This window comes from Neomonachus schauinslandi, chromosome 13 (genome assembly GCF_002201575.2).
Source record: "Neomonachus schauinslandi chromosome 13, ASM220157v2, whole genome shotgun sequence".
NCBI lineage: Eukaryota > Metazoa > Chordata > Mammalia > Carnivora > Phocidae > Neomonachus > Neomonachus schauinslandi.
This window is the reverse complement of record NC_058415.1, coordinates 92,197,191-92,205,526: the sequence shown is the minus strand read 5'-3', so window position 1 is coordinate 92,205,526 and position 8,336 is coordinate 92,197,191. Positions and strand designations below refer to the sequence as shown.

The 8,336-nt window shown below is 58.4% G+C and overlaps 1 protein-coding gene across 3 annotated transcripts in view; it reads left to right on the top strand.

The window, feature by feature from the left end:
• Positions 1-2,659: 2,659 nt before the first annotated feature.
• The window catches only part of QSOX2 (quiescin sulfhydryl oxidase 2), a 24,351-nt gene continuing 18,674 nt past the window's right edge, over positions 2,660-8,336 (top strand). Inside the window, exons 1-2 of one of the 3 annotated variants that reach the window (XM_021691003.1) lie at positions 4,871-4,897; positions 6,586-6,606. The gene's annotated coding sequence lies outside the window, so the exon portion shown is untranslated. Of the gene's footprint in view, positions 2,720-4,870; positions 4,898-6,550; positions 6,607-8,336 lie in introns of those variants that run through there. The other 2 variants (XM_021691001.1, XM_021691002.1) reach the window with 2 other exon arrangements.

Here is an 8,336-nt window from a genome sequence, read left to right as displayed (position 1 = left end):
CTAGGCTGCAGGCCTCTTGGAGATGAGCTAGGACCGCTTGGTGTTCCCCATGGGCCCATGTTCGAGCAGGGAGTGGGGGTGGGTGGGCGTGGTGGCTGATGGGGGAGGGGTGCCGATGGCCGCGGGAGCGACTGGTCAGTGCGCCTGCAGGGGTGTGCAAGGTGGGGAGCCCCGGGAGGCTGCCAGGAGTCTGCCTGGACTCTGGAGAGGGTGGACAGAGGATTGGAGGCAGGCAGGGGTGACGTCCACCTGTTAGGGGCCCAGGAAAACCTGTTGTGCCCCCCACCCCCTGCCCAGGTAGCTGTGGTTAGCCCAAGTGAGACATGCCCATGAGGCCCGGACTCCACGCTGACCGAGGCCAGAGGAGCCCCACTGCGGCACTGCCAAGCTCAGTGACTCCAAGTGCGAGAGCCCAGATTGGCGAGGAGCCGGGGGACTCGGGGCTTTCCTTCTCCCCATGGCAGCGTTGCGAGGCTTCAGCAGTTCACGAGGAGAGACGCTTGCGTCTGGGACGGCTGTGCTCCATCAAGTGCTCTGGAACGGCTGCCCCAGACTATGTGTAGAGCTGGTTTAACCCACTGCACCCAGCGCTAGGCTAGGAGCACCACAGAGACCCCACCTCCGCTCCGAGAAGACCCTGAGCCAAGCACGCCGGGACTCTCCAGCCACCTCCAATAACTTCTGCATAACTGGTGCTGGCCTCTGCTCGTCACTATGTGGGCTTAATTTCTACCCAGGCTTATATATCTTCTTTTTTTTTTTTTTAAGTAGGCTCCTTGCCCAGCGCAGAGCCCAACACGGGGCTTGAACTCACAACCCTGAGATCATGACCTGAGCTGAGATCACAAGTTGGACACTCAACTGACTGAGCCACCCAGGCGCCCCTACCCAGGCCTGTATAGCTTAAACTTGCACTTGAACTTGGAGCCTGTCTAAAAAGACCTTGTTCAAGCAGGAAGGGGCCTGCGGGGGTGGGGGTGGGGGTGGAAGAGCGACCTTCGACCTTCGGTGGTGGGAACATGCAAACCTCACCACACTGGCTTCACCTTGAGGGAGAACCCCTCCCCCCTTGCAGCTCCGCCTTCCAGACAACCCTCTTCTTGCACCCTCTTCAACCCTGGAGGGGAATGACTCCATACTGTAATCATTTTCTAGGACAAATTGATGCTTGCCTACAAATCAGACTTATAAATATATTTTATTAGAACTTGGCAAGTAGTGGTACGAGGTTTAATCCTATACATTAAGAATAGAGTTGCTTGAAGGGTAAACTTGAAATAAATTTCAGTTTGCTGTTACATAGAAGCTCAAGTCTTTGACAGGTATTTTTTTAAGCCTGTGGTACTGAAAATGGGCAGGTTTGGGAGCAGAGCAGAGCGTGGCTTGCAGACTCCTTCTGTGGATGCCCCTGGAGGCCACTGTGCCTCCCAGCTGGTGCCCTTTACCCCTGGGTTTGGTTGGGGGTGGCCTGACATTGTTGCCCAAGCAGGCAATTTGCATTTGGTTTAGAGTGTTTCTGTCCTTTGTATGGTGGGATCTAGACAGGTGGGAAAGGCAGGAGGAGGGGAGGGCACAAGTTGAATGAGGCAAGTACCCTGAAGCTAAACCTTTGAAATAGTTTGCATTTTATTTGATAAAATAGACTGTCTCTTTTGTGTTTCCATGAATGCCTCCATCTGCCAGTGCAGTGACTGCTGGTGTCTCTGTAACTGAAATTCTTCCTCATCTGCTTTCCTCACAAGCCTTCCCGCCTAGCGCAGGCAGGCTTCCTTTCCAAGATGGACAAAGGCCTGGTGAGGTGTCAGCCCGCCCCTCCACTCAGCCTGCGGGCCCAGGTTCGAGCAGGCGGGCGGGCGTGCTGTGGCTGGAGTGGAGCTTGTCCCGAGAAGCTGGGGCCGGCGGCTGCCTCTGTGCGCTGGCGTGTGGCGCTGTCCTCGCCCCGTCAGTGCTGGAACTTGTCCTGAGTACATTCTGTGTGGCCCTGGTAGGTGCAAGAAACAGTGAACAAGACGGGGAAGATCCAGGTGGAGCCTGTGCCTCAGAGGAAGGGACAGACTTGAACAGAAACACAAAATGAGGCTAATTGTAGGTCATAAGTCCTAGGAAAATAAACTGAATGATTGGATTGGCACCGGGTGGCAGAGGAAGGCCTCGGGTGGCATGTGACACTCAGAAGATGAGGGGCACGCCCCAGCCGGTGCCACGGCCCTGAGATAGGCAGGACTGCCGGCGTCCAGAGGACTGCGAGGAGCCGTCCTGGCTCTCTGGTGGAGAACGGGGGAGGTTCCGATGGGTCAGGCGGCAGGTGGAGCCCGGGGCTCCAGGCTTGGAGGCTGGATGAACAGCAGGTAGGAAGAGCGGTTTTAAGCAGGCGGTCATATGATCTGGTTTCTATGTTAAAAAATCTCTGGCTGCTCCCTGGAGAACCCAGGGCCAGAGACTGCCCAGGGTCGGATTGGGACGATGCGAGCGAGCCCCACCAGGGCTGGCCGCTTCCGGGGAGCGCTGACGGACCTGGGGCAGCAGATCCGGGGGGAAGAACCGTAGGGGCGCTGACGCCTGTCTTTCCACAGCAGCACAGGTTCGCAGCGTTGACCTTCCAGTTGGTGAACAGGAGGAAAGGCTGCATTCTAGGCAGTATGGCATTTTTGGATAGATGGTTTTTGGTCAAAGCCCGCCAAGTGAGAGGTCTTCCCTCGTGGGAGTACGGCAGGTGCAGGTATGTTTCCAGGACACAGCCGATGTCCCTGCCCTGGGCCGCTTCCCACGCTGGGCTAGTTTTCTTCTACATCCTGCTGTTAATGAAACTTTATTTAAAACCTGGGACTATGGAGAAAGAGGGCTGGCGTGTCCTCTCCCCTGTCATCGTGGCCTGGTGTCACGGGCTCCCCCAGGGGCTAGTTTTCGGGGGTACGTACTGGTGTTGGACCCGGCGTGCTCACTGTTGGTTAAGGGTTCTGATTCAGAAGCTACAGCGTAACTCGTACACCTCATCTGGTGGAGGAACAGAGAGTTCCTGTCTGGTGGAAAAGGGCACCCCCGTGGTTAGGGACTTCCTGCCCTCCTGGGCGTTAGCCAGCTTTGTCTCGGAGTGGCTGTTCCTGGCGGGTCGGGTGCTCCGTCTGTGTGCCCCTGACCTGCTCCTTCGTGCTCAGTCCGGGAACACCTTTGATGCCTGTTTGTCCTGCGTTTGTACGAGTCATGCCTCTAGCTTTTTGGAAATTAGGCCCTGACACTGGCCGCGGGTGGATGCAGGGTCTGGAGCCCTCACGCTGCCGAAGGTACCAAGCGTCTGGTGTCTCAAGAGACGGCAAAGGGAAGCCCCCTGGGCCTGCAGTGTTCTTGGAGCGCCTGCAGAACAGTGCGGCGGCTGGCGCGCCCAGCACCCACTCTCCTTGGGTAACACTGTAACTCTGGCCCTTTCACCGTTGTGATGAGGATAAGCGGTTGGGTAAAACCCAGGGCAGCCAAGACTTTCCTTTATCTTTTTCATTTTTAAGCCACCAGCAGTTGTGCCCTATTTCAAAAGGCGGGGTCCACCTCCCAGGTGCTTGGGAAAGTTGAAGGAGCTTTGGAGGCTGAAAAGCCAGAGTTGGTGACTGCAGCCTGGGCCACCTCCAGTTTCCCTGTGGCGGCATCTGCAGCCCAGACCGTGCGCTTCCCCCGAGCCCAGCTGCCCCGACTGCTCCTCACCTGGGAAAGCAGCCAGCGCCCCTGGGAGGACAGCTGGCTCCCCGCTTCCGGGGAGCAGGGGAGGTGCAGGACCAAGAGGCCTCCTTCCATTGCGGTTGGGAGGTTGTGCCTGGGACACCCGAGTGGGGACAGCAAGTAGGCAGGGGATGTGTACTGCCTGGGCTGGGTGGGGCGTGTGGGGAGGGCTCGGGTTCAACGTGTGATGGGTCAGCCACCCTCCACCCTGGCCCTAATCCCCAGGGACCTCGAGGGGAATGTTGCTACTGTGCCGGTGACCTGTGCCCAGTTCCTCCAAAGTCCGTGGGGCCCGAGAGTGGTGGCCGAATGTGAACGTTGGACCAGCTGTGGAGTACAGGCTGGGTCAGGACACTCTGTCTACCCAGAATCCGGGTGCTGGGCTGGAGACTGACCTGAAGAGGAGCTGTGTTGACCTGGCTCAATGTGGCTGCCAGAGCCCAAGGAAGGCTGCCTTGCCTGGGTATTTGTGAGCACCAAGATGGGGGGTGGCAACCACTCTGTGGTCTCTGCCACCAGGAGCCCACACTGCTGGTCAGAGTGATGTTCACTCCTCACCCTGCAGGTGTGTCTGAGTCCCTCCCGAGACCCGCAGCCTCGCAGGACTGGCCCAGCCCCTGACTCTAGAGCCACTCATGCTGGCCTCTCCTCCCCTCCCCCCGCTGCCTGCTGATCTCCACCTGGGGCTGTCTCCCCTCCCATCCCTGCCTCTGGGACCCTGGTCAGTCGCCAGCGTCCAGGAGGGTCACTGGGAGTTTGCTGTTGGCCTGCGTGAGCGTGGGGGTCCCCTGCTGCCCTGCTGGTGAGTGCTCAGAACACATTCTAGCAGCAGGCGCTTACCAGCCTTGCCGTGAGCGGGATGCTGGCTGGCTGTCCTCAGGGCCCTCTTAGAGGGGAGATGTTATCTGGCCTCTCTGTCTTATGGGCGGAGCCCTGAGGCACCGAGACTGATAAGTTGCCCAGATCCTCCAAACCTGGTGAGAGGCAGAGCAGGATGTGGGCTGCAGGATCAGCCTGCAGACGGGTGTCCTCATGTCATCCGGCACTGCCTGCCATCTATCTGCTCCAGATGTGCCTGCTGGTGCTGGGACAGGCCAGGCCACCCTGGGGACACCCGGAAGGCCAATGGAGACGAGCACAGTAAAGGGGGCAGACGCCAGGACTCGCCAGGACGTGACCTACGAAGAACGTAGGAGGACGCGTAGTGTGGCTGTTGGGGGCGGGGTGGGGGTGAAACACATCAGGGCTAGAGGGCCAGGAGAAGCGGGGGGCCTGCCCGGACTGGTTGAGAACGGCCTTGCTCCCAAGACCGTGGGGAGCCATCAGGGTCCTCTCAGGGCTGTGGCCGGGTCCCAGCTGGCTGCCGTCCACGTGGAGGCACGTGGCAGGTGGAGGCGGCCTCTGCCCCGGACGGCTCCCAGCGCGCTGCAGTTGCCGGTGCCCGTCGCCAGCACGGCCTGCCTCGGCGCCATCCCCTGCTTCTCTACCCAGGCATCCCCTTTGTCAGGCAGAGAACTCCCCCCATTCCCCTGGGGTGGTGCATCGTCAGCGCCGAGCCGGCAGCGTGGCTCGCCCTGCGTGGGGATCAGCTGGAACAGCATTGCTCAGGTTAACTGTGTCACGAATGTCGTGGAGAGGAAGGGGCAGAGGAGGTGAGGACCGTTAGCCACCCGGTGCTTCTGTGACGCTAAGCGACAATTTCCTAGTTACTGTCTCCGAGTCAAAGGATGGCACGGCTCACGGGCAGAGGGCTCCTTGGGGCTGGGGCGGCCCCGAGGCCAGGGTGAGGGAGGCAGCACTGGGTGCCCCGCACTTACCCTGTGGGGCCTTGCCGCTCAGTTCTCCCGCCTGTAAAGTAGGAGTGGTGACAGTCACATCGCAGGCTTGGGCATGAAGCTTAGATGGGGTAACATGGGTCAGAGTGCTTTCAGAACATTGAGTCCGGCACAGGATGCAAGAGGTGACGCGGCCGCCCCTGTAGAGCACACGGCGTCGTGTCTTCCGGGCGAGCCGTAAGGGCGCCGGGAGTGGGAAGGAGCCCTTGTGCCGTGTCGCTGTGCGGGGCGCCGCCGCTGGGCTGCACGTGTGGCTCAGGGTGGGGCTTCACGCCCACTGAACACGGTTCCTGCCTGTGCAGAGAGGGCCCCAGTCGGGTGGAGGGGCGGTAGAAAATATGTTGGCGAGACAAAGAGAAGTTGTTTTTCTAAGGAATTGGTTTTCTGTATGTTTAACAAGGAAACACACCGTGCAGAGGCTCGTTGAGGAAGTGGTTTGATGAAGTGGTTGATTTCATTCCACACGTGACCATGCGGGGTTTGGAGGAGCGTGTGTGTGCGCTGCATGGCTGGGAGCAGGCTGGATTTGAAGGAGGGAGTGTCTTCCTCTGGAGCTTGTAGGATAAAGGGAGACATTCGCAGCACTCTTTTTTTTTTTTTAAAGATTTTATTTATTTATTTGAGACAGAGAGAATGAGATAGAGCATGAGAGGGAGGAGGGTCAGAGGGAGAAGCACGCAGCACTCTTTTTTAAGATTTATTTATTTATTTGACAGAGAGAAAGACAGCCAGAGAGGGAACACAAGCAGGGGGAGTGGGAGAGGGAGAAGCAGGCTTCCCGCGGAGCAGGGAGCCCGATGCGGGGCTCGATCCCAGGACCCCGGGATCATGACCTGAGCCGAAGGCAGATGCTTATCAGCTGAGCCACCCAGGCGCCCCTCGCAGCACTTTGAGAATGTACAGGTTGGCACACTCGTGTTGGGTGTGCGCCATGTGCCTGTGACATGGTGGTGCAAGCTGATTCTGAACCCTGGGCAGGTTCCTTAGCCTCTCTGACCCTCAGCCTCCTCATCTGTAACATCCTGCCTGTTTCACCCAGCAGACTTCCGCAGTAGATGATTAGGTAAGAAAGCTTTGTAAAGTACCGTGTAGTTGACTTTGTTTTGGAAGCAAGACTGGTGGGGAGCTTTTCTTGCCATTTTAACTGTGCCTGGGCAGAGAATCAGGGCAGGCCTCCCTATGGAGGTGACATTTGTGTTGAAATCGATGAATAAAGCAGCAAGTACAAGTCAGAGGAAAGTGTGTTCCACCCAAGGAAGAGCAGGTGCAAAGGTCCTGGGGCAGAAATGCGCTTGGACCTGTCTCTGGGCTTGCGGGGAGGGGGGGAGCGAATGAGGAAGAGATGAGGGTACAAGTGCGGTGAGGGGCTCCATCTGGAAGGTTCCAAGGACACACAGGAGGTGATCTTGCCTGCAGATGTGCATGCCTTGCCGAGGGCTAGGCCACCCCGTGGGGCCCTTTCCAACAAGGTTAGAATTTGAAGAATCACATAGCTCAATCTTGATCAGAATGTTTTCTTTCTTATCATGGGAACACGGTAGGTGGGAACAGCTGGTGGATACTGGGGCCCAGCGGGGGGCGGTGGGGGTTTCTGCCTGGAAAGCAAGCAGCCCAGTCAGCACAGTAGGTCTGGAGGGGGTGCGGGAGCCTGGCTGCTGGCGGCTGCCCGGGGACACAGACTTTATCCTGCGTGTGCTCAGAGCTGGGCGCGTGGACGTGACTGCTGCGTCACACAGTCACGGGGGAGGGGGGCTGCAGAGCTGCTTTCGAGGCCTCACTCTGATCTGGGGCTGCAGTCTGAGCCTGGGGCATGGGTGCCAGACAGCCTGACAGCCTCCAGTTCTCAGGGGCATAGCAGCACCTGATGCTGCCTTTGGGGGTTGCGGGTTGTTGACGGCAGGGCTGACAGCCGTTCTTGCCTCCACGAGGGAAGCCAGTGTGTTCACACTGTCTCTCGCGCCGTGTCAGACTCAGGAGGGTTATTAAAGTGTGGCTGGTGCCGCCGTGGTCTTGGGTTGGTCAGGATCACCGTCACCTGCAGCATCATGACCTGTGGTGTCTGTTCTGCAGAGTGCTGTTTGGAGCCTCTCTACACTGGGGACTCCAGGAAGGTGGAAACCGAGCAGAGCCCAAGTAGCCGCAGGGTGCACGCGCACAAGACAGTGTCTGCCAGCACCCTGCACGCTGGGGGGGGGGGGGGGCATTCGCTTTTGTGCGTGAGACAGACTTAGTAAGAAGAATCTGAAAAACAAAGAAGTCAGACCAAGTCCCACCATGAAAACCAAACCATAGCGAACATCTTGGAGTGCCTTCTTTCCGTTTTTTTCCCCTGTTCCTAGTCTGACTTGATTATTCATTGATTCTACCAAATGCTCAGTGTTAGCCCTTAGGGCAGTTCTTCATTTTCTTACATACTTTTTCTGGGCAGTGGGTGCTTTTGTTTTTTTAAGCATGAAATGACAATGTGTCATGGAAATTCCTAGTAAACAGTGAAACCCTGTGTTTGTGAGACAGGGACGAGGTAGCAAACAGGAGGCGTTTTGGCAAGATGAATGGGAAGAGAAGCGAGGATGACAGGCTGGGGAAGGCTCCCCCAGCAGGGCAGTGGAAACCACCGTGGGAGGCGCTATGTGGATGGTGGGGGGCCGCCGCCAAGGAGGGTGCCGTGTGCAGGGTGGGGGCCACCACCGTGGAGGGCACCGCATGCAGGGTGGAGGGTGCCGTGTGCAGGGTGGGGGGCCACCGCCATGGAGGGGGCGGCGTGCAGGGTGGGGGGCCACCGTGGAGGGCACC